This window comes from Salmo trutta, chromosome 18 (genome assembly GCF_901001165.1).
Source record: "Salmo trutta chromosome 18, fSalTru1.1, whole genome shotgun sequence".
Taxonomy (NCBI): domain Eukaryota; kingdom Metazoa; phylum Chordata; class Actinopteri; order Salmoniformes; family Salmonidae; genus Salmo; species Salmo trutta.
The window spans coordinates 2,150,273-2,176,217 of record NC_042974.1 but is presented as its reverse complement, the minus strand read 5'-3'; the positions used below and the strand labels follow the sequence as shown (position 1 = coordinate 2,176,217).

The following is a 25,945-nucleotide window of genomic DNA, read 5'->3' as shown; positions in this document are numbered from 1 at the left end:
TCTGTTTTTTATGTTTTATACATTTGCAAAAATCTCTAAAAACCTGTTTTTGCTTTGTCATTATGGGGTATTGTGATGTCATTATGGGGTATTGTGATGTCATTATGGGGTATTGTGATGTCATTATGGGGTATTGTGATGTCATTATGGGGTATTGTGTGTAGGTAAATCCATTTCAGAATAATGCTGTAATGTAACAGTGTGGAAAAAGTCAAGGGGTCTGAATACTTTCCAAATGCACTGTACATAGACAGACACAACCTATGTGTTTGAATAAAGTCAGCTACATATTCACAGCTTGTCTGATGCTTTAAGCACACTGTTTGATTAAATAATAGACAAATGACTGAAGAAGGAGCCCGATGGTCACACTGTGTTAGAAAATGACAGCGAGTGCCTGTGACTGGTGCACGTTGTCTCTCTCTCCTCCCTACTGCAGCGAAAAGGCACCACAGCAAATTACTGAAAAGTTATCTCATCAAAATCCTTCATTAGTTTAGGCAAAACATTCCCTATTCTCTCAACCTTTGATCTCTTTCTGTGAAACACGTAAGCATTGCTTTCATGTGACCAATAGGACCTGACCTATAGCACATCATCATCACATTAATACATTTGGTTATAACAAACTCCCAACACAGTATCACATGATAGCAAAATGGATGCGGAGGACGTTCTAAAAAAAGAAACTCGAAGCGGGCGACTGTTTAGTGGCTGCTCAGGAGGAAGAGGGGAAGTCAGATCTGTTGAAGACATTTGACTTAGTTGTAGAAACTACAGGAGATCCAGATAAAGGAGGGTATAGGTTCAGGCGTTGTGTGAGTATTATGTGTGCCAAACAGGTGCTGGTAGATTACCATATTATAATTTACTGACCATCTGGAAGAGTGTAAACAACACTAAAGAAGTAGAGGTCAACCGATTAATCGGAATGGCCCATGAATTAGGGCCGATTTCAAGTTTTCATAATAATCGGTAATCGGTATTTTTGGCCACCGATTTGCCGATTTTTAATTTATTTATTTTTATTTTTCGTAATATTATTATTCTTATATATAATATATATATATATATATATATATTTTTTTTTTTACACCTTTATTTAACTAGGCAAGTCAGATTAAGAACCCATTCTTATTTTCAATGACGGCCTAGGAACGGGGGTTAACTGCCTTGTTCAGGGGGGATTCGGGGATTCGTTTTTGCAACCTTCTGGTTACTAGTCCAACGCTCTAACCACCTGCCTTACATTGCACTCCACGAGGAGCCTGTTACACGAGGGCAGCAAGAAGCCAAGGTAAGTTGCTAGCTAGCATTAAACTTATCTTATAAAAAAACGATCAGTCTTAACATAATCACTAGTTAACTACACATGGTTGATGATATTACTAGTTTATGTAACGTGTCCTGCGTTGCATATAATCGATGCGGTGCCTGTTAATTTTTCATTGAATCACAGCCTACTTCAAGAAACGGGTGATGATTTAACAAGCGCATTTGCGAAAAAAGCACTGTCGTTGCACCAATGTACCTAACCATAAACATCAATGCCTTTCTTTAAAATCAATACACAAGTATATATTTTTAAACCTGCATATTTAGTTAATATTGCCTGCTAACATGAAATTGTGTCACTGCTCTTGCGTTCATTGCCTGGCTCGTTGCGAACTAATTTGCCAGAATTTTGAGTAATTATGACATACCATTGAAGGTTGTGCAATGTAACAGGAATATTTAGACTTAGGGATGCCACCCGTTAGATAAAATACGGACCGGTGACGTATTTCACTGAAAGAAAAAAACTTTTTGTTTTTGAGATGATAGTTTCCGGATTCGACCATATTAATGACCTAAGGCTCGTATTTCTGTGTGTTTATTATATTATAATTAAGTCTATGATTTGATAGAGCAGTCTGACTGAGCGATGTTAGGCAGCAGCAGGCTCGTAAGCATTCATTCAAACAGCCCTTCGCAATGCATTGCGCGGTTTATGACTTCAGCCCTGTCAACTCCCAAGATTAGTCTGGTGTAACCGATTTGAAATGGCTAGCTAGTTAGCCGGGTGCGCGCTAATAGCGTTTCAAACGTCACTCGCTCTGAGACTTGGAGTAGTTGTTCCCCTTGCTCTACATGGGTAACGCTGCTTCGAGGGTGGCTGTTGTCGATGTGTTCCTGGTTCGAGCCCAGGTAGGAGCGAGGAGAGGGACGGAAGCTATACTGTTACACTGGCAATACTAAAGTGCCTATAAAAACATCCAATAGTCAAAGGTATATGGAATAGAAATCGTATAGAGAGAAATAGTCCTATAATTCCTATAATAACTACAACCTAAAACTTCTTACCTGGGAATATTGAAGACTCATGTTAAAAGGAACCACCAGCTTTCATATGTTCTCATGTTCTGAGCAAGGAACTTAAACGTTAGCTTTCTTACATGGCACATATTGCACTTTTACTTTCTTCTCCAACACTTTTGTTTTTGCATTATTTAAACCAAATTGAACATGTTTCATTATTTATTTGAGGCTAAATTGATTTTATTGATGTATTATATTAAGTTAAAATAAGTGTTCATTCAGTATTGTTGTAATTGTCATAATTTTTTTTTTATATAAATCGGCCGATTTAATCGGTATCGGCTTTTTTTGGCCCTCCAATAATTGGTATCGGTGTTGAAAAATCGTAATCGGTCGACCTCTATAAAGAAATGTACCAGAGAGTCTGTTCTAACGGAAAACAAAGGAGAAATATAAAGCCTTTATTACAGCAGACTGAAAACAGTTCCATGTATTCGTGAATTGTGATTTAATTCATTGTTTAGGCTAATTTTTCAAAGCTTCCCCCCCAAAAATGCTTGATTGCATTTCAAAGCATAAATGTCTTGTGTGCTGTATGATGGCATGAACAAATGAATGATTGATACAGTAGCCTATATATTAAAATATATGCCTATGTAAGTTACGGTATTCAGACTAAACATGACACACTCTTAAGCCTTCAGCTCCATGTTGGTTATACAAGGCTGCTACACAAAGGCTAATAATGACATTACTTATTATTATAATCACCATAATAGTAATAGTAACAATAAGAAGGAGATGGGGTGGCAGGTAGCCTAGTGGTTAGAGCGTTGGACTAGTAACCAAAAGGTTGCAAGATCGAATCCCCCGAACTGACAAGGTAAAAATCTGTCGTTCTGCCCCTGAACAAGGCAGTTAACCCACTGTTCCCTGGTAGGCTGTCATTGTAAATAAGAATTTGTTCTTAACTGACTTGCCTAGTTAAATAATAATTTAAAAAAATAGGTGCTGTTCGATTCCAATATTATTTATCTGCCTGTTTGGAACAGTGTAAACAACACTAAATACATTCTAAGTAATACTAGTCTGTTCTAACATATTTTGTTGTTGTAAAGCCTTTACAGCTTTTAAAAACAGCCAAATCTGTGAAACTGCTTTATCTGACATTTTGCCATTGCGAGGCTTGATGCTCACGGAATCAGTAGGCTATTAAACAAACAGGCAACAGAAGCAATATCTGTATTATTTATGTATATATATATGGATGATTTATACAGTTAGGCAATTGATTGTAGACCTAATTAACTTCGTTTCCACTCTCCTCAATTTTCTTAGACAATTAGGCTAAGGCAAGGGCAGTTTCCTCATCTCTGCGCCCTCTGCTGCAGAATATAACACAATAGATCTGGTAAAAGATGATACAAAGAAAAAAACAACCGTTCTTTTGTATTTTTTTGTCCCATCTTTGAAATGCAAGAGAAAGGCCTTAAATGTATTATTCCAGCCCAGGTGCAATTTAGATTTTGGCCACTAGATAGCAGCAGTGTATGTGCAAAGTTTTAGACTGATCCAAAGAACCATTGCGTTTCTGTTCTAATTTTTGTATCAAGACTGCCAAAATGTGCCTCATTTGTTTATTAATAACTTTTCATGTTCAACATTGTGCACTCTCCTCAAACAATAGCATGGTATTATTTCACTGTAATTGCTACTATAAATTGGACAGTGCAGTTAGATTAACAAGAATTTAGACATATCTGATATTGGCAGAAAGATTATGTCCTGGGAAATTTTCTTGGTACTTACAACCTCATGCTAATTGCATTAGCCTACGTTAGCTCAACTGTCCCGTGGAAGTGGCGGCAGGGAGCCTAGTAGTAAGAGCATTGGACTAGTAACCGAAAGGTTGTACGATCGAATCCCCGAGCTGACAAGGTAAAAATCTGTTGTTCTTCCCCTGAACAAGGCAGTTAACCCACTGTTCCTAGGCCGTCATTGAAAATAAGAATTTGTTCTTAACTGACTTGCCTAGTTAAATCAAGGTAAAAAAAATACTTATTTTTTTTAAAATGCGACTGCTCGACTAAAGAAATCTCGTTCGACCAAACAATCGACCAGTCGACTAAATGGGGTCAACCCTAATTTATTTACTTACCATCATCAATTCCTTAGCCATTCTGGAATAATGTTTTTATGTCCAAGCCAAGGTAGTGCAATGGTGGTTTCTGCCACTAGGTGGCGCAACATCAGCTCTGAGTGTTTTTAAATGTTCTAGCCTACATTACCTGACACACTTACAACATATATTTCCAACCTCTTTGTCTCAGGGGACGTTACACTAGAGACATCCTGCTAGTTTGTTCTCTGACTCGCCCGCACTCTCTATTCTCTTTAATTTTTTATTCCTGTTTCTATTCTCAGCACATTGTCCTCCATCTATTCCAGAGCAGCTCTGCTCTATTCTCTCCTAATAAATCAAATACTGTGATACTTTGAGGCTGTGAAGCAGAACCTTGTTCTCCCTGTCTGGAACTCTTTTATTTACATTCTTGTCTGGAGAAGGGGTCTTCGCATAGTTCTGTCTAGGTTGGAGACAGAGTACACTATAAACACAGGTGTCAGCGCTGTGCCACTGGGGAGAATGAACTGAGTCCCTGAGCGGAAAAGGAAGGAGAGCTGGAGGGAGGGATTCATTGTGTTACATTAGAGAAGGATGTTGGACATGGGGATATGGGTTAGAAGGATATTGGCCAGGGCAGGATGTCGGGAACTTAGATAGGGGACATTACCCTGATCCTTCTGCTTTTGACTGGTAAAACAGCTTAGTGGAGAGAATGTTGCTCTGTCCCGTCATGGAAGATGTGCTGTAACGGTCTTCTCACGTCTCACTTCTGCTCTGCTCCTTTTCTCTTCTGTAGAGAGATGAATATCGGAGGCAAGGCAGTCTTGGTTTTTACCTCTGATTTGTTGGGAAAGGGCTTGTCAGTAAGCATTTCGAGATTAGATTTGACGTCATCACAGATCCTTTCTTGATTGAGCTACACTTCCTGCTCCTCCACCTCAGGTGTGTGTGTGTGTGTGTGTGTGTGTGTGTGTGAGGACTAGAGATGACACGATGTGTTACTACTACCACTACATCCTCCAGTCAGAACACACAGACACACAGCCCTGTGTATACAGCTCAACCTGCAGCAGATGTGTTACTACTACCACTACATCCTCCAGTCAGAACACACAGACACACAGCCCTGTGTATACAGCTCAACCTGCAGCAGATGTGTTACTACTACCACTACATCCTCCAGTCAGAACACACAGACACACAGCCCTGTGTATACAGCTCAACCTGCAGCAGATGTGTGACTACTACCACTACATCCTCCAGTCAGAACACACAGACACACAGCCCTGTGTATACAGCTCAACCTGCAGCAGATGTGTGACTACTACCACTACATCCTCCAGTCAGAACACACAGACACACAGCCCTGTGTATACAGCTCAACCTGCAGCAGATGTTCCTAGCCTGCTGTTCCTATTATCTCAGCTGGAAGTCTATTTGCCCTCTGAGATGAAATGACATCATACGTTAATTGCTAATGAATGAAGTAATTAGTACGTGGCAGTACATTACGCGATAGCAGCAACGTGCTGGTTACCTCTCAGCTGGGTGCTGTGATTACCCATCTCCCCAGGGTGCTGTGTGTCTGGGTAGTTCTGCAGTATACAGTGAGGGTGACGTTTGGAAACGTTGGGACTCATAAACCATGATGGGAACATAGATTGCAGTGTGCTTGGTCTCTTTTTACCATTTGACAGATTTATTTATTATTATTATCATTATTTTTTACCACAGACGTAATTTGAGTTCAGTTCATGTGTTTGAGACTGCATGGAGGCTCTGTGCTGTCTTTCTTTGCTGTCAGTCTGTGCTGTCTCTCTGTGCTGTCTTTCTTTGCTGTCAGTATGTGCTGTCTCTCTGTGCTGTCTGTCTTTGCTGTCTGTCTGTGCTGTGCTGTCTGTCTTTGCTGTCTGTGCTGTCTGTCTTTGCTGTCTGTCTTTGCTGTCTGTCTGTCTGTGCTGTTTCTCTGTTCTGTCTGTCGTTGTGTAGAAGGCATGCTGTCTCTCTGTGCTGTCTGTCGTTGTGTAGAAGGCATGCTGTCTCTCTGTGCTGTCTGTCTGTCGTTGTGTAGAAGGCACGCTGTCTCTCTGTGCTGTCTGTCGTTGTGTAGAAGGCATGCTGTCTCTCTGTGCTGTCTGTCGTTGTGTAGAAGGCATGCTGTCTCTGTGCTGTCTGTCGTTGTGTAGAAGGCATGCTGTCTCTCTGTGTTGTCTGTCGTTGTGTAGAAGGCATGCTGTCTCTCTGTGCTGTCTGTCGTTGTGTAGAAGGCATGCTGTCTCTCTGTGCTGTCTGTCTGTCGTTGTGTAGAAGGCATGCTGTCTCTCTGTGCTGTCTGTCGTTGTGTAGAAGGCATGCTGTCTCTGTGCTGTTTGTCGTTGTGTAGAAGGTACGCTGTCTCTCTGTGCTGTCTGTCGTTGTGTAGAAGGCATGCTGTCTCTCTGTGCTGTCTGTCGTTGTGTAGAAGGCATGCTGTCTCTCTGTGCTGTCTGTCGTTGTGTAGAAGGCATGCTGTCTCTCTGTGCTGTCTGTCGTTGTGTAGAAGGCACGCTGTCTCTCTGTGCTGTTTGTCGTTGTGTAGAAGGTACGCTGTCTCTCTGTGCTGTCTGTCGTTGTGTAGAAGGCACGCTGTCTCTCTGTGCTGTCTGTTGTTGTGTAGAAGGCACGCTGTCTCTCTGTGCTGTCTGTCTGTCGTTGTGTAGAAGGCACGCTGTCTCTCTGTGCTGTCTGTCTGTCGTTGTGTAGAAGGCATGCTGTCTCTCTGTGCTGTCTGTCTGTCGTTGTGTAGAAGGCATGCTGTCTCTCTGTGCTGTCTGTCGTTGTGTAGAAGGCGTGCTGTCTCTCTGTGCTGTCTGTCGTTGTGTAGAAGGCATGCTGTCTCTGTGCTGTCTGTCGTTGTGTAGAAGGCGTGCTGTCTCTCTGTGCTGTCTGTCGTTGTGTAGAAGGCGTGCTGTCTCTCTGTGCTGTCTGTCGTTGTGTAGAAGGCGTGCTGTCTCTCTGTGCTGTCTGTCGTTGTGTAGAAGGCGTGCTGTCTCTCTGTGCTGTCTGTCGTTGTGTAGAAGGCGTGCTGTCTCTCTGTGCTGTCTGTCGTTGTGTAGAAGGCGTGCTGTCTCTCTGTGCTGTCTGTCGTTGTGTAGAAGGCGTGCTGTCTCTCTGTGCTGTCTGTCGTTGTGTAGAAGGCGTGCTGTCTCTCTGTGCTGTCTCTCTGTGCTGTCTGTCGTTGTGTAGAAGGCGTGCTGTCTCTCTTAGTGCTGTTTGTCGTTGTGTAGAAGGCGTGCTGTCTCTCTGTGCTGTCTGTCGTTGTGTAGAAGGCGTGCTGTCTCTCTGTGCTGTCTGTCGTTGTGTAGAAGGCGTGCTGTCTCTCTGTGCTGTCTGTCGTTGTGTAGAAGGTGTGCTGTCTCTCTGTGCTGTCTGTTGTTGTGTAGAAGGCGTGCTGTCTCTCTGTGCTGTCTGTCGTTGTGTAGAAGGTGTGCTGTCTCTCTGTGCTGTCTGTTGTTGTGTAGAAGGCATGCTGTTTCCAGGAGCCCAAGCTGGTGATTAGATGATGAACTGGCTGATGAGTAGTAAGCACTCAGTCCTCCCCCACATCCTCTTCAAATGCATGTGCACACGAACACACCCTGTCACAATCTGTCTGTTCCTGAGCTGTGTCGTTCTTTAGTCGTTGCTACTCCTGTGTCTCTCTCTCTCTGTGGTGAGTTAGCTGTCTGTCTGCCTGCCACTCCTCTCCACTGCATCCTGACTGACTGAAGAGCTCCGTCATTGACTCGTCCGTTCTTTATAAGGAGGTGTTAATGATGAGCGACCGCTTCACGTAGGACTGGAACCAGCCTGAACAGACACAGTCAACCACCGGACTGAAACCAGCCTGAACAGACACAGTCAACCACCGGACTGGAACCAGCCTGAACAGACACAGTCAACCACCGGACTGGAACCAGCCTGAACAGACACAGTCAACCACCGGACTGGAACCAGCCTGAACAGACACAGTCAACCACCGGACTGGAACCAGCCTGAACAGACACAGTCAACCACCGGACTGGAACCAGCCTGAACAGACACAGTCAACCACCGGACTGGAACCTGCCTGAACAGACTAGACCTTAACAGACACAGTCAACCACCGGACTGGAACCTGCCTGAACAGACCAGACCTTAACAGCCGGACACAGTCAACCACCGGACTGAAGCCAGCCTCGACAACCACAGAGAGCAGAGCAGAGGGGACTGGAAGAATGTCAGTCTGACGGAGACAAAGACTGTTGTCTCGTTTTATTCTCAATCTTCAAGACTTCCACCCCCTGGATGGTGTGCAGCAGCAGGACACAGGTACTGCAAGGCTTGTATTCTCTGTTTCTCTTGGGTCAGCAGTACAGTACTACTTCAGGTACTGCAAGGCTTTTATTCTCTGTTTCTCTTGGGTCAGCAGTACAGTACTACTTCAGGTACTGCAAGGCTTGTATTCTCTGTTTCTCTTGGGTTAACAGTACAGTACTACTTCAGGTACTGATAGGCTTGTATTCTCTGTTTCTCTTGGGTTAACAGTACAGTACTACTTCAGGAACACAGGTACTGCAAGGCTTTTATTCTCTGTTTCTCTTGGGTTAGCAGTACAGTACTACTTCAGGTACACAGGTACTGCAAGGCTTGTATTCTCTGTTTCTCTTGGGTTAGCAGTACAGTACTACTTCAGGTACTGCAAGGCTTGTATTCTCTGTTTCTCTTGGGTTAGCAGTACAGTACTACTTCAGGGACACAGGTACTGCAAGGCTTGTATTCTCTGTTTCTCTTGGGTTAACAGTACAGTACTACTTCAGGTACTGCAAGGCTTGTATTCTCTGTTTCTCTTGGGTTAACAGTACAGTACTACTTCAGGTACTGATAGGCTTGTATTCTCTGTTTCTCTTGGGTTAACAGTACAGTACTACTTCAGGAACACAGGTACTGCAAGGCTTTTATTCTCTGTTTCTCTTGGGTTAGCAGTACAGTACTACTTCAGGTACTGCAAGGCTTGTATTCTCTGTTTCTCTTGGGTTAGCAGTACAGTACTACTTCAGGGACACAGGTACTGATAGGCTTGTATTCTCTGTTTCTCTTGGGTTAGCAGTACAGTACTACTTCAGGTACACAGGTACTGCAAGGCTTGTATTCTCTGTTTCTCTTGGGTTAGCAGTACAGTACTACTTCAGGTACTGCAAGGCTTGTATTCTCTGTTTCTCTTGGGTTAGCAGTACAGTACTACTTCAGGTACTGCAAGGCTTGTATTCTCTGTTTGTCTTGGGTTAGCAGTACAGTACTACTTCAGGAACACAGGTACTGCAAGGCTTGTATTCTCTGTTTCTCTTGGGTTAGCAGTACAGTACTACTTCAGGAACACAGGTACTGATAGGCTTGTATTCTCTGTTTCTCTTGGGTTAGCAGTACAGTACTACTTCAGGTACTGCAAGGCTTTTATTCTCTGTTTCTCTTGGGTTAGCAGTACAGTACTACTTCAGGTACTGCAAGGCTTGTATTCTCTGTTTGTCTTGGGTTAGCAGTACAGTACTACTTCAGGAACACAGGTACTGCAAGGCTTGTATTCTCTGTTTCTCTTGGGTTAGCAGTACAGTACTACTTCAGGGACACAGGTACTGCAAGGCTTGTATTCTCTGTTTCTCTTGGGTTAGCAGTACAGTACTACTTCAGGAACACAGGTACGGATAGGCTTGTATTCTCTGTTTCTCTTGGGTTAGCAGTACAGTACTACTTCAGGGACACAGGTACTGCAAGGCTTGTATTCTCTGTTTCTCTTGGGTTAGCAGTACAGTACTACTTCAGGGACACAGGTACTGCAAGGCTTTTATTCTCTGTTTCTCTTGGGTTAGCAGTACAGTACTACTTCAGGGACACAGGTACTGCAAGGCTTTTATTCTCTGTTTCTCTTGGGTTAGCAGTACAGTACTACTTCAGGAACACAGGTACTGCAAGGCTTGTATTCTCTGTTTCTCTTGGGTTAGCAGTACAGTACTACTTCAGGAACACAGGTACTGCAAGGCTTGTATTCTCTGTTTCTCTTGGGTTAGCAGTACAGTACTACTTCAGGAACACAGGTACTGATAGGCTTGTATTCTCTGTTTCTCTTGGGTTAGCAGTACAGTCCTACTTCAGGGAGAAACGATGCACCTTCAGAAGGATCATTCTGACAGGTCTTTCTGAGCATGTTGCAGAAACGCTCCGTGTCTGTCCCTGTCAACAACATGTGAATGACATGTAGGGAGTTTCCGTGCTATACTATGTGGAAGGGTGTCTTGTCTGATGCTTGTCCTTCCAGACGACAGAATGTCATGTCGGCATACCCCACAGTGCCATATGCCATGGTTATTTGTAAATGTGTGCATAGTGAACCTACACACAGCCGCCCCCCTGTGTTTTAGAATGAAGGACAACCTGTTGTACACAACATTAGTGCAGTGACCAGCCAGTCACCTGAACCCAGGCCTTCATACTGCTGGGGTCTTGGAACCTGCTGTTTTCAACTCTCTAGAGACAGCAGGAGCGGTAGAGATACTCTCAAAGATCGGCTATGAAAAAGCCAACTGACACTTACTCTTGTGTTACTGACTTGTTGCACCCTCGACAACTACTATGATTATTATTATTTGACCATGCTGGTCATTTTTGAACATTTGAACATCTAGGCCATGTGCTGTTATAATCTCCACCCGGCACAGCCAGAAGAGGACTGGCCACCCCTCATAGCCTGGTTCCTCTCTAGGTTTCTTCCTAGGTTTTGGCCTTTCCAGGGAGTTTTTCCTAGGGAGTTTTTCCTAGCCACCGTGCTTCTACACCTGCATTGCTTGCTGTTTGGGGTTTTAGGCTGGGTTTCTGTACAGCACTTTGAGATATCAGCTGATGTAAGAAGGGCTATATAAATACATTTGATTTGGTTTAGATTTTGGAACACAATGAGGAGTGGTGGTTACTGATGGATAGATCGTCTCTGTCCTCCCTATTTCCTGCTGATCTGGGATCATTACATCACCACTGTGCTATCTTTAGGTAGTCCTCCTTACTCCTGAGAATGCAGAGCATGCTGGGAGACCATACCAAGTTGACAATAACTCCTATCAAGGTGTCTCTCAAATGTTGTATTTATTGCACCTTTATTGAACTTTTTATTTAACCTTTTTATTTAACTAGGCAGGTCAGTTAAGAACAAATTTTTATTTACAGTGACGGCCTACCAATAGGCCTCCTGCGGGGACGGGGGATGGGATTATAAAAAGACAAATAAATTAAATGAAAATATAGGACAAGACACGCATCACGACAAGAAATGATGTGAAAGTGAATGATGTAACAGATGTATAGTAAAGATGTATAGCAAGACATTGTGAGTGTAGTGAGGCCGTTCTGCCAGTCTGGTGTTTACATGTGGAGGACGTTGTAAACTGACTTGACCTTCTTAATAGCCGCTGAGGGGAGAAACAAGGTGGTTCTGGGTTGAATGGAAAGCATTTGAGAGGCGATTCTGCAAATCTGGTTTAGTTTGGTTTTTAGCTCCTCGTTCTGACATGTTGTCCGACGTCCTCACGGTGCTGACAGCACAGTGTTGGCAGCTACGTTCTCTGGGGTTTCAGAAAACATCCAGGCCACATTACTTCAGCCTTGAAATCATAGGGGGAGATGAAATTACCATCTTGAAATAAAGTAAATTACATAGTACTGGTTCAAAAATAGATTTACCATTCCTTTTTTTAAACGCTCTCTGCTTTAACTGACAAGCGTCGGGTCTGTGTCATAATTTGGACCCTATTCCCTATATAGTGCACTACTTTAGGCCCGAGCCCTGTGGTACCCTATTCCCTATATAGTGCACTACTTTTGACCAGGGCTACATAAGCAGTGCACTATGTAGTGAATAGGGAGCCATTTGGGACGGGCCCTCGTGAGGGAACGGAATGTGACTAACGAGTGCCGTTAGTCACGTTCAACATTTATTACTGGGTAGCAAAAGTTAACAGGTAGGATTTTAATAATAGTAATATTCTAACATTTAGCAGAGACTTTTATCCACAGAGACTTAGTCATGCGTGCATACATGTTTTAACGTAAGGGGTGGTCCCGGGAATCGAACCAATTATCCTGGCGTTGCAAAAGAGCCATGCTCTACCAACTGAGTTACAGAGGACCACGTGTTCCTGGAAGAGGGCAGTGTGGTCAAAACATGGCATTCTCTCTTTTTAAATGTGATTAAACCACTAGTGGTTTATGTTCCTGGAAGAGGGCAGTGTGGTCAAAACATGGCATTCTGTCTTTTTAAATGTGATTAAACCACTAGGGGTTTATGTTCCTGGAAGAGGGCAGTGTGGTCAAAACATGGCATTCTGTCTTTTTAAATGTGATTAAACCACTAGTGGTTTATGTTTCTGCAGGCCTGTTATTAGGGTGGCAGGTAGCCAGTCTATAGGTTACAGCTTTCTGATTGGCTCCAGGGGTGCTGTACTATGGCTAACCCTGTAAAACAACCCCTATCATACTACTATGGCTGACCCTGTACAACAACACCTATCATACTACTATGGCTGACCCTGTACAACAACACCTATCATACTACTATGGCTGACCCTGTAAAACAACCCCTATCATACTACTATGACTGACCCTGTACAACAACACCTATCATACTACTATGGCTGACCCTGTACAACAACACCTATCACACTACTATGACTGACCCTGTACAACAACACCTATCATACTACTATGGCTGACCCTGTAAAACAACACCTATCATACTACTATGACTGACCCTGTAAAACAACACATTACACTGCACCTATCATACTACTATGGCTGAGCCTGTAAAACAACACCTATCATACTACTATGACTGACCCTGTAAAACAACACCTATCATACTACTATGGCTGACCCTGTAAAACAACACCTATCATACTACTATGACTGACCCTGTAAAACAACACCTATCACACTACTATGACTGACCCTGTAAAACAACACATTACACTGCACCTATCATACTACTATGGCTGACCCTGTAAAACAACACCTATCATACTACTATGACTGACCCTGTAAAACAACACATTTCACTGCACCTATCATACTACTATGGCTGACCCTGTAAAACAGCACATTACACTGCACCTATCATACTACTATGACTGACCCTGTAAAACAACACCTATCATACTACTATGACTGACCCTGTAAAACAACACCTATCATACTACTATGGCTGACCCTGTAAAACAACACATTACACTGCACCTATCATACTACTATGGCTGACCCTGTAAAACAACACATTACACTGCACCTATCCAGTGTATGTGACAATAAAACATAAATATATTTTAAAGACAACAGTGTAAAGTATACAGTATTAAAACAGAAAGACAACAGTGTAAAGTATACAGTATTAAAACAGAAAGACAGCAGTGTAAAGTATACAGTATTAATTTTCCCTAGAAACAGAATGGACATGGAAACCTTTTGACTACATTGCTATCATTTATTGGACAGTAGGATTTTCATGTTTTAATGCTAATGTACTGTGTCACTCAGTAGTATACCGTATATCTAATGTACTGTGTCACTCAGTAGTATACCGTATATCTAGTGTACTGTGTCACTCAGTAGTATACCGTATATCTACTGTACTGTGTCACTCAGTAGTATACCGTATATCTACTGTACTGTGTCACTCAGTAGCATACCGTATATCTACTGTACTGTGTCACTCAGTAGTATACCGTATATCTAGTGTACTGTGTCACTCAGTAGTATACCGGATATCTAGTGTACTGTGTCACTCAGTAGTATACCGTATATCTACTGTACTGTGTCACTCAGTAGTATACCGGATATCTAGTGTACTGTGTCACTCAGTAGTATACCGTATATCTACTGTACTGTGTCACTCAGTAGTATACCGTATATCTAGTGTACTGTGTCACTCAGTAGTATACCGTATATCTACTGTACTGTGTCACTCAGTAGTATACCGTATATCTAGTGTACTGTGTCACTCAGTAGTATACCGGATATCTAGTGTACTGTGTCACTCAGTAGTATACCGTATATCTAGTGTACTGTGTCACTCAGTAGTATACCGTATATCTACTGTACTGTGTCACTCAGTAGTATACCGTATATCTACTGTACTGTGTCACTCAGTAGTATACCGTATATCTACTGTACTGTGTCACTCAGTAGTATACCGTATATCTACTGTACTGTGTCTCTCAGTAGTATACCGTATATCTACTGTACTGTGTCTCTCAGTAGTATACCGGATATCTACTGTACTGTGTCACTCAGTAGTATACCGGATATCTACTGTACTGTGTCACTCAGTAGTATACCGGATATCTACTGTACTGTGTCACTCAGTAGTATACCGGATATCTACTGTACTGTGTCACTCAGTAGTATACCGGATGGGATATCTTTCTTTCTTTCATTCATTAAGTCTTTCTGTGGGTGGAAGCTTCCCACCCACAGGGTGCAGGCCCTTAGAATTATCAGTGAATAGGCTAAGGGCCTGCACCCTGTGGGTGGGAAGCTAAGGGCCTGCACCCTGTAGGAGGGAAGCTAAGGGCCTGAACCCTGTAGGAGGGAAGCTAAGGGCCTGTACCCTGTAGGAGGGAAGCTAAGGGCCTGTACCCTATAGGAGGGAAGCTAAGGGCCTGTACCCTGTGGGTGGGAAGCTAAGGGCCTGCACCCTGTGGGTGGGAAGCTAAGGGCCTGCACCCTGTGGGTGGGAAGCTAAGGGCCTGCACCCTGTGGGTGGGAAGCTAAGGGCCTGCACCCTGTGGGTGGGAAGCTAAGGGCCTGCACCCTGTGGGTGGGAAGCTAAGGGCCTGCACCCTGTGGGTGGGAAGCTAAGGGCCTGCACCCTGTGGGTGGGAAGCTAAGGGCCTGCACCCTGTGGGTGGGAAGCTAAGGGCCTGCACCCTGTAGGTGGGAAGCTAAGGGCCTGCACCCTGTGGGTGGGAAGCTAAGGGCCTGCACCCTGTGGGTGGGAAGCTAAGGGCCTGCACCCTGTGGGTGGGAAGCTAAGGGCCTGCACCCTGTGGGTGGGAAGCTAAGGGCCTGCACCCTGTGGGTGGGAAGCTAAGGGCCTGCACCCTGTAGGTGGGAAGCTAAGGGCCTGCACCCTGTAGGAGGGAAGCTAAGGGCCTGCACCCTGTAGGAGGGAAGCTAAGGGCCTGCACCCTGTAGGAGGGAAGCTAAGGGCCTGCACCCTGTGGGTGGGAAGCTAAGGGCCTGCACCCTGTAGGAGGGAAGCTAAGGGCCTGTACCCTGTAGGAGGGAAGCTAAGGGCCTGTACCCTGTAGGAGGGAAGCTAAGGGCCTGTACCCTGTAGGAGGGAAGCTAAGGGCCTGTACCCTGTAGGAGGGAAGCTAAGGGCCTGTACCCTGTAGGAGGGAAGCTAAGGGCCTGTACCCTGTAGGAGGGAAGCTAAGGGCCTGTACCCTGTGGGTGAGAAGCGAAGGGCCTGTACCCTGTAGGAGGGAAGCTAAGGGCCTGTACCCTGTAGGAGGGAAGCTAAGGGCCTGTACCCTGTAGGAGGGAAGCTAAGGGCCTGTACCCTGTAGGAGGGAAGCTAAGGGCCTGTACCCTGTAGGAGGGAAGCTAAGGGCCTGTACCCTGTAGGAGGGAAGCGAAGGGCCTGTACCCTGTAGGAGGGAAGCGAAGGGCCTGTACCCTGTAGGAGGGAAGCTAAGGGCCTGTACCCTGTGGGTAGGAGGCTAAGGGCCTGTACCCCGTGGGTAGGAAGCGAAGGGCCTGTACCCCGTGGGTAGGAAGCGAAGGGCTTTCATTCACAAACCGTATTGCAAAATAATGGGTGCAGCAACAAACATCGTCCTTGTGCACAAACTGTTGTCCTCATGTCTTCCTCTTTCAACAGTTGTTTTCTGATAAACATCTCAGTCAGAAGACATTAACTTTTCAAAAAACAAAAAACATTGGGTGCATTTTGGATATTTTAATCTTCAACAATTGCACAATATGCTGATTTCATGGGAACTCAACTGTTGAAGAGGAAATGTTGAAACTAAAATATATATTTTTTCTGTTAGAGGAAGCGCTGAGCTAATTTCCGTGGCAACGCCGGCTGTGATATTGGACCAATGTCCTGTGGAGTCCTGTGGAGTCCCACTTCTCTGTGACCCTGACCTCGGTGATAAAAGAGAATCTGATGCAGCATGTGAAGCAGCCCTTCACAGTCTACACTACTGTTCAAAAGCTTTGGGTCACTTAGAAATGTCCTTGTTTTTGAAAGAAAAGCACATTTTTCGTCCATTAAAATAACATCAAATTGATCAGAAATACAGTGTGGACATTGACAACATTAACAATGACTATTGTATAATTTCTTTTAATGGAATATCTACATAGGCGTACAGAGGCCCATTATCAGCAACCATCATTCCTGTGTTACAATGGCACATTGTGTTAGCTAATCCAAGTTTATCATTTTAAAATGCTAATTGATCATTAGAAAACCCTTTTGCAATTATGTTAGTACAGCTGGAAACTGTTTAAAGAAGCAATAAAACTGGCCTTTAGACTAGTTGAGTATCTGGAGCATCAGTATTTGTGGGTTCGATTACAGGCTTATAATGGCCAGAAACAAAGAACTTTCTTCTGAAACTCGTCAATCTATTCTTGTTCTGAGGACAAATGAAGGCTATTCCATGCGAGAAATTGCCAAGAAACTGAAGATCTCATACAACGCTACTCCCTTCACCGAACAGCGCAAACTGGCTCTAACCAGAATAGAAAGAGGAGTGGGAGGCACCGGTGCACAACTGAGCAAGAGGACAAGTACATTAGAGTGTCTAGTTTGAGAAACAGACGCCTCACAAGTCCTCAACTGGCAGCTTCATTAAATAGTACCCACAAAACACCAGGTCTCAACGGCAACAGTGAAGAGGCGACTCCGGGATGCTGGCCTTCTAAGCAGAATGCCAGCATCATTCTGTTAGTTGACCTCATCAGAAAGGCCTGTTGCTCTGTTAGTTGACCTCATCAGAAAGGCCTGTTACTCTGTTAGTTGACCTCATCAGAAAGGCCTGTTACTCTCTTAGTTGACCTCATCAGAAAGGCCTGTTGCTCTGTTAGTTGGCCTCATCAGAAAGGCCTGTTGCTCTGTTAGTTGACCTCATCAGAAAGGCCTGTTGCTCTGTTAGTTGACCTCATCAGAAAGGCCTGTTGCTCTGTTAGTTGACCTCATGAGAAAGGCCTGTTGCTCTGTTAGTTGACCTCATCAGAAAGGCCTGTTACTCAGTTAGTTGACTTCATCAGAAAGGCCTGTTGCTCTGTTAGTTGACCTCATCAGAAAGGCCTGTTGCTCTGTTAGTTGACCTCATCAGAAAGGCCTGTTGCTCTGTTAGTTGACCTCATCAGAAAGGCCTGTTGCTCTGTTAGTTGACCTCATCAGAAAGGCCTGTTGCTCTGGTAGTTGACCTCATCAGAAAGGCCTGTTGCTCTGTTAGTTGACCTCATCAGAAAGGTCTGTTGCTCTGTTAGTTGACCTCATCAGAAAGGCCTGTTGCTTTGTTAGTTGACCTCATCAGAAAGGCCTGTTGCTCTGTTAGTTGAACTCATCAGAAAGGCCTGTTGCTCTGTTAGTTGACCTCATCAGAAAGGCCTGTTGCTCTGTTAGTTGACCTCATCAGAAAGGCCTGTTACTCTGTTAGTTGACCTCATCAGAAAGGCCTGTTGCTCTGTTAGTTGACCTCATCAGAAAGGCCTGTTGCTCTGTTAGTTGACCTCATCAGGGGACCAACTTACTTTTCTTTATCCCAAATTGCAGTCAAATTAAACACGGATATACATAGATATTTACACAGATACAATATATAAAATAGACAAGATAGTAAGATGAGAGAACACATGACCTTGTATTTTATTACCAAAACATAGGACACACCCAGCTTTTCTATTCCTGTCTGTCAGACTGTTACTGTCTGTTCCTCTCTCATTGTCAGACTAAGTGAATGTCCTCCATGGAAATCATCAATGTCCATGAACTTCTGATCCTCTAGCTCGCATTATGTTCCGTTGAGAGAGAGATCCCCTCACATCTCCCGTGCTGTGAATAAGGAGCTCTCTGCAGGCCTCCTCTGTATCCTTCCTCTTATTAACCGGCTGAGGCCACCACACCAGGCTCCTGGCAGCCACCACACCAGGCTCCTGACAGATGTATCCTGCAGCAGCTGCATGCTCCTTCCTGTCTCTCTGTCTCTCTCTGTCTGTCTCTCTCTCTCTCTCCCTCTCTGTCTCTCTCTGTCTTTCTGTTTCTGTCTTTCTCTCTGTCTGTCTCTCTCTCTGTCTCTGTCTCTCTCTGTCTCTCTCTGTCTCTCTCTGTCTCTCTCTGTCTCTCTCTGTCTCTCTCTGTCTCTCTCTGTCTCTCTCTGTCTCTCTCTGTCTCTCTCTGTCTCTCTGTTTCTGGCTTTCTCTCTCTCTCTCTCTCTGTCTCTCTCTGTCTCTCTCTGTATTTCTGTTTCTGTCTTTCTCTCTCTCTGTCTGTCTCTCTCTCTCTGTCTCTCTCTGTCTCTGTCTCTCTCTCTCCCTCTCTGTCTCTCTCTGTCTTTCTGTTTCTGTCTTTCTCTCTCTCTGTCTGTCTCTCTCTCTCTGTCTCTCTCTGTCTCTGTCTCTCTCTCTCTGTCTCTCTCTGTCTTTCTGTTTCTGTCTTTCTCTCTCTGTCTTTCTCTCTCTGTCTGTCTCTCTCTGTCTGTCTCTCTCTGTCTATCTCTCTCTGTTGGTCTCTCGGCCTCTCTCTCTGTTTCTGTCTTTCTCTCTGTCTGTCTCTCTGTCTCTCATTCTTTCACTTTGTCTCTCTATCTCTCTCTCTCTCTGTCTCTTTCTTTCGCTCTCTGTCTCTCTTTCTCTCTGTCGCTCTCTCTCTTTCACTCTCTTTGTCTGTCTGTCTGTTTGTCTGTCTCTCTCTGTCTGTCTGTTTGTCTGTCTCTCTCTCATTTAGAACCCTTTTGTCTGCATGAAGGAGCTTCTACAGCAAAGTTGGGACACTGGTGGAATTTAAATAGGCTGGTCCCCCGCTTTGAAAGGGACCAATGCTGGCTGTCGGGTGGGTGGAAGGGAGGGAGATTGGAAGGGAGGGAGGGTTGATGTTGGAGGGAAGCCCTCCACAGTTCTCATTTTTCTATGGTCTGAGAGTGTTTCAGTGTTCCATGGCCTTCAGACCATGTTGGCATGGCATGCTGGCTGCATGGAGTCTCTGTGTTCCATGGCCTTCAGACCATGTTGGCATGGCATGCTGGCTGCATGGAGTCTCTGTGTTCCATGGCCTTCAGACCATGTTGGCATGGCATGCTGGCTGCATGGAGTCTCTGTGTTCCATGGCCTTCAGACCATGTTGGCATGGCATGCTGGCTGCATGGAGTCTCTGTGTTCCATGGCCTTCAGACCATGTTGGCATGGCATGCTGGCTGCATGGAGTCTCAGTGTTCCATGGCCTTCAGACCATGTTGGCATGGCATGGTGGCTGGTTGGTTGGCACTGATGTTTAAATGGGAGTACTTCTGAATGCGGTCGGCCATGACTGTAATTAGTGCCCTGTCTGTATTCTACATGAGCATTTCTTTAGCTTTAGGTGGGAAGGCTGCTGGGGGCCACAAGGCAAAGAGCCTTAGGAACTGATTCAGAAGATTCAGAAGTAGGCAAAATCCGCTTAACTTCTGGAGAAAATATCATTCAGCATCAACATAATAAATCATTTAGCTAGGAAGCCATAAACGGCTACGATATGGCAGACCTCTCTCTCTATCTCTCTCTCTCTCTCTCTCTTCCTGTCTAAATCTCTCTCTCTCTCTCTCTCTCTTCCTGTCTAAATCTCTCTCTCTCTTCCTGTCTAAATCTCTCTCTCTCTTCCTGTATAAATCTCTCTCTCTTCCTGTATAAATCTCTCTCTCTCTTCCTGTCTAAATCTCTCTCTCTCTTCCTGTATAAATCTCTCTCTCTCTTCCTGTCTAAATCTCTCTCTCTCTTCCTGTCTAAATCTCTCTCTCTCTTCCTGTCTAAATCTCTCTCTCTCTTCCTGTCTAAATCTCTCTCTCTTCCTGTCTAAATCTCTTCCTGTCTAAATCTCTCTCTCTCTTCCTGTCTAAATCTCTCTCTCTCTTCCTGTCTAAATCTCTCTCTCTCTTCCTGTCTAAATCTCTCTCTCTCTCTTCCTGTCTAAATCTCTCTCTCTCTCTTCCTGTCTAAATCTCTCTCTCTCTCTTCCTGTCTAAATCTCTCTCTCTCTCTTCCTGTCTAAATCTCTCTCTCTCTCTCCCTGTCTAAATCTCTCTCTCTCTCTTCCTGTCTAAATCTCTCTCTCTCTCTTCCTGTCTAAATCTCTCTCTCTCTCTTCCTGTCTAAATCTCTCTCTCTCTCTTTCTGTCTAATCTCTCTCTCTCTCTTCCTGTCTAAATCTCTCTCTCTCTCTTCCTGTCTAAATCTCTCTCTCTCTCTTCCTGTCTAAATCTCTCTCTCTCTCTTCCTGTCTAAATCTCTCTCTCTCTCTTCCTGTCTAAATCTCTCTCTCTCTCTTCCTGTCTAAATCTCTCTCTCTCTCTTCCTGTCTAAATCTCTCTCTCTCTTCCTGTCTAAATCTCTTTCTCAGGAAATATCAATGAAAGGAGACTTTAAGGCCTTAATGAAACCGTTTCGCCATGCCGTTGCTTACGCGGTCACGTCCACTCACATGGTCTTAATCAAATTGAGAATCATGTAAGAATGCTTGCTTTATCACTGCAGTGTTTTATTGCCTTGAATGTAATGTTCTATACCCTGGTCTATACCCTATACCCTGGTCTATACCCTATACCCTGGCCTAGACCCTGGTCTATACCCTGTTCTATACCCTGATCTATACCCTATACCCTGGTCTATACCCTGGCCTAGACCCTGGTCTATACCCTGGTCTATACACTATACCCTGGTCTATACCCTGGTCTATACCCTAGACCCTGGTCTATACCCTATACCCTGGCCTAGACCCTGGTCTATACCCTATACCCTGGTCTATACCCTGGTCTATACCCTAGACCCTGGTCTATACCCTAGACCCTGGCCTAGACCCTGGCCTAGACCCTGGCCTAGACCCTGGCCTAGACCCTGGCCTATACCCTGGCCTATACCCTATACCCTGGTCTATACCCTGGTCTATACCCTATACCCTGGTCTATACCCTATACCCTGGCCTATACCCTGGCCTATACCCTGGCCTATACCCTGGCCTATACCCTGGTCTATACCCTATACCCTGGTCTATACCCTGGCCTATACCCTGGTCTATACCCTATACCCTGGTCTATACCCTGGTCTATACCCTAGACCCTGGCCTATTCCCTGGTCTATACCCTAGACCCTGGTCTACATTTTACATTTAAGTCATTTAGCAGACGCTCTTATCCAGAGCGACTTACAAATTGGTGCATTCACCTTAAGATATCCAGTGGAACAACCACTTTACAATAGTGCATCTAAATATTTTGGGTGGGGGGGGGGGGGTTAGAAGGATTACTTTATCCTATCCCAGGTATTCCTTAAAGAGGTGGGGTTTCAGGTGTCTCCGGAAGGTGGTGATTGACTCCGCTGTCCTGGCGTCGTGAGGGAGCTTGTTCCACCATTGGGGTGCCAGAGCAGCGAACAGTTTTGACTGGGCTGAGCGGGAGCTGTGCTTCCTCAGAGGTAGGGAGGCGAGCAGGCCAGAGGTGGATGAACGCAGTGCCCTTGTTTGGGTGTAGGGCCTGATCAGAGCCTGAAGGTACGGAGGTGCCGTTCCCCTCACAGCTCCGTAGGCAAGCACCATGGACTTGTAGCGGATGCGAGCTTCAACTGGAAGCCAGTGGAGAGAGCGGAGGAGCGGGGTGACGTGAGAGAACTTGGGAAGGTTGAACACCAGACGGGCTGCGGCGTTCTGGATGAGTTGTAGGGGTTTAATGGCACAGGCAGGGAGCCCAGCCAACAGCGAGTTGCAGTAATCCAGACGGGAGATGACAAGTGCCTGGACTAGGACCTGCGCCGCTTCCTGTGTGAGGCAGGGTCGTACTCTGCGAATGTTGTAGAGCATGAACCTACAGGATCGGGTCACCGCCTTGATGTTAGTGGAGAACGACAGGGTGTTGTCCAGGGTCACGCCAAGGTTCTTAGCACTCTGGGAGGAGGACACAAGGGAGTTGTCAACCGTGATGGTGAGATCATGGAACGGGCAGTCCTTCCCCGGGAGGAAGAGCAGCTCCGTCTTGCCGAGGTTCAGCTTGAGGTGGTGAGCCGTCATCCACACTGATATGTCTGCCAGACATGCAGAGATGCGATTCACCGCCTGGTTATCAGAAGGGGGAAAGGAGAAGATTAATTGTGTGTCGTCTGCGTAGCAATGATAGGAGAGACCATGTGAGGATATGACCGAGCCAAGTGACTTGGTGTATAGTGAGAATAGGAGAGGGCCTAGAACAGAGCCCTGGGGGACACACAGTGGTGAGAGCACGTGGTGCGGAGACAGATTCTCGCCACGCCACCTGGTAGGAGCGACCTGTCAGGTAGGACGCAATCCAAGCGTGGGCCGCGCCGGAGATGCCCAGCTCGGAGAGGGTGGAGAGGAGGATCTGGCCTATACCCTGATCTAGACCCTGGCTTATACCCTAGACCCTGGCCTCTACCCTGGCCTATACCCTATACCTTGGTCTATACTCTCTACCCTGGCCTCTACCCTGGCCTCTACCCTGGCCTCTACCCTGGCCTATACTCTGGCCTGTACAGGACGATAACATGATTGTGTTGGACACAGGAGATCTGATGATCAGATTCCCTTAAAGTCACAGTGGTTACACAGTTTGCTTGATATCCTATGTGCAACCATGGCCAAAGTGTGTGTGTTTGTTTGTTTCTCTGAGGTTTAAAGTAATGGCAAGCTCCATAGGACTCATAGGACTTATAGGACTCTAGTGAAAAGTAGTGTACTAAGGGTAAGGGTGCCATTAGGTCTGCTTCCTGTCTGCTCCTGGCGCTGTGTTTCCTGTCTGCTCCTGGCGCTGTGTTTCCTGTCTGCTCCTGGCGCTGTGTTTCCTGTCTGCTCCTGGCGCTGTGTTTCCTGTCTGCTCCTGGCGCTGTGTTTCCTGTCTGCTCCTGGCGCTGTGTTTCCTGTCTGCTCCTGGCGCTGTGTTTCCTGTCTGCTCCTGGCGCTGTGTTTCCTGTCTGCTCCTGGCGCTGTGTTTCCTGTCTGCTCCTGGCGCTGTGTTTCCTGTCTGCTCCTGGCGCTGTGTTTCCTGTCTGCTCTTGGCGCTGTTTCTCCTGTCCTGGCTCTGTCCCCAGTGGCACCCTATTCCCTTCATAGTGTAATGGCACCCCTGCCAGCCCCAGCAGCCATCTGGCAGTCAGATGTAGTGGCCCCCAAGGGACCAGACAGGCAGGACAGTTCTCTCACTTCTACCCTACACAAAGAGGACAGAAAGAAGTAGAGAACCAACGCTGTTAGACTGGGGCAATAAGCACAGTAGCTGATACCAGAGCCAGGTAAAGGGGACGGACTGTGTAAGCTCTAAGGGTTCCCTCTGTAGGTGGAAGGAGCTGGGGACCCAGAGGAAAGGGATTTTTTGGGAATGTGATTCACAATTTGGAACATGGCGGAAAACAAGCGGCACAGTCACAGCAGAGGAGAGGAGGGGATGGAGTCTGAGACCAGCGTGGAGTCTGAGACCAGCGTGGAGTCTGAGACCAGCGTGGAGTCTGAGACCAGCGTGGAGTCTGAGACCAGCGTGGAGTCTGAGACCAGCGTGGAGTCTGAGACCAGCGTGGAGTCTGAGACCAGCGTGGAGTCTGAGACCAGCGTGGAGTCTGAGACCAGCGTGGAGTCTGAGACCAGCGTGGAGTCTGAGACCAGCGTGGAGTCTGAGACCAGCGTGGAGTCTGAGACCAGCGTGGAGTCTCTGAGACCAGCGTGGAGTCTCTGAGACCAGCGTGGAGTCTCTGAGACCAGCGTGGAGTCTCTGAGACCAGCGTGGAGTCTCTGAGCAGCGTTCACCTACTAAGACATACATAATAATTTTTAGCTTCAGACAGAGGTGATTAGGAGACTAGTGGAGTGTTGTTGGGACAGTCAGACAGCGGCGATTAGGAGACTAGTGGAGTGTTGTTGGGACAGTCAGACAGCGGTGATTAGGAGACTAGTGGAGTGTTGTTGGGACAGTCAGACAGCGGTGATTAGGAGACTAGTGGAGTGTTGTTGGGACAGTCAGACAGCGGCGATTAGGAGACTAGTGGAGTGTTGTTGGGACGGTCAGACAGCGGTGATTAGGAGACTAGTGGAGTGTTGTTGGGACAGTCAGACAGCGGTGATTAGGAGACTAGTGGAGTGTTGTTGGGACAGTCAGACAGCGGTGATTAGGAGACTAGTGGAGTGTTGTTGGGACAGTCAGACAGCGGCGATTAGGAGACTAGTGGAGTGTTGTTGGGACAGTCAGACAGTCAACATGAGTCAAGGACCTATTTTAGTCATGTTGTAACCAAGGCAACTGGTATTTATGCACAGACCGGTTTGGGTTTCTACTTTATCTTCTATAACGGTATTTGAATGTTTGGTTTGTTAAATGTGATACGCCATGTGTAACGTCCATTTTTATAGTTTACTCCGCTACTTGAGTGTGTCTCTCTCTCTCTCTCTCTCTCTCTCTCTCTCTCTCTCTCTCTCTCTCTCTCTCTCTCTCTCTCTCTCTCTCTCTCTCTCTCTCTCTCTCTCTCTCTCTCTCTCTCTCTCTCTCTCTCTCTCTCTCTCTCTCTCTCTCTCTCTCTTTCTCTTTCTCTTTCTCTTTCTCTTTCTCTTTCTCTCTTCTTTCTTTCTTCTCTCTCTCTTCTCTACACAGACCTGGTCCCCCTGTCACTCAAGGAGCACATTTGTTGTTGCTTGACCACGAGACACTTCCGTTCAGTCTGCATGGTCAGTGCAGCACATGCAACAATATTGATGACAACGATGTTGTTTCCACTTTGATCTTAATATGAATCCACAAGCATTTTAGTTTGTGTTTCTTACATCAGCAAACAGCTAGTTTGTATTTTCTTAGCAAGTTAAGCTAAATCGTGTTAGCCGCTAATCGCTAGTTAGATGGCTAGCAAACAGTATCTTATAAATCAAAGAGGGATAGGCGAAAGATAGATTTCATGTAGCCAAAGATTATAGGGTCCCCTAGGAAACACTGAACATCACTTTGGTTCCTACCCTGTCACAGTAACTCGTCCATTTTCATTCATTGTCATGTCAAACAAGACTCTATTAAAAGTGCTCACAATTATTTATATTCTAACTAGAGGTCGACCGATTATGAGTATTTAACACCGATACTCATTTATTGGAGGACCAAAAAAAGCTGATACCGATTAATCGGCCTATTTATTTATATTTGTAATAATGACAATTACAACAATACTGAATGAACACTTTTATTTTAACTTAATATAATACATAAATAAAATCTATTTAGTCTCAAATAAATAATGAAA

General features: G+C 45.4%; 1 protein-coding gene across 4 annotated transcripts in view; it reads left to right on the top strand.

The window, feature by feature from the left end:
* pald1a (phosphatase domain containing paladin 1a) overlaps positions 1-25,945 on the top strand; it is a 133,707-nt gene that overhangs the window by 6,707 nt on the left and 101,055 nt on the right. The window contains exon 2 of one of the 4 annotated variants that reach the window (XM_029697495.1): positions 8,124-8,752. The exons of 1 other annotated variant lie outside the window; for it this stretch is intronic. The gene's annotated coding sequence lies outside the window, so the exon portion shown is untranslated. Of the gene's footprint in view, positions 1-8,025; positions 8,753-25,945 lie in introns of those variants that run through there. 2 more of the 4 variants (XM_029697494.1, XM_029697497.1) reach the window with 2 other exon arrangements.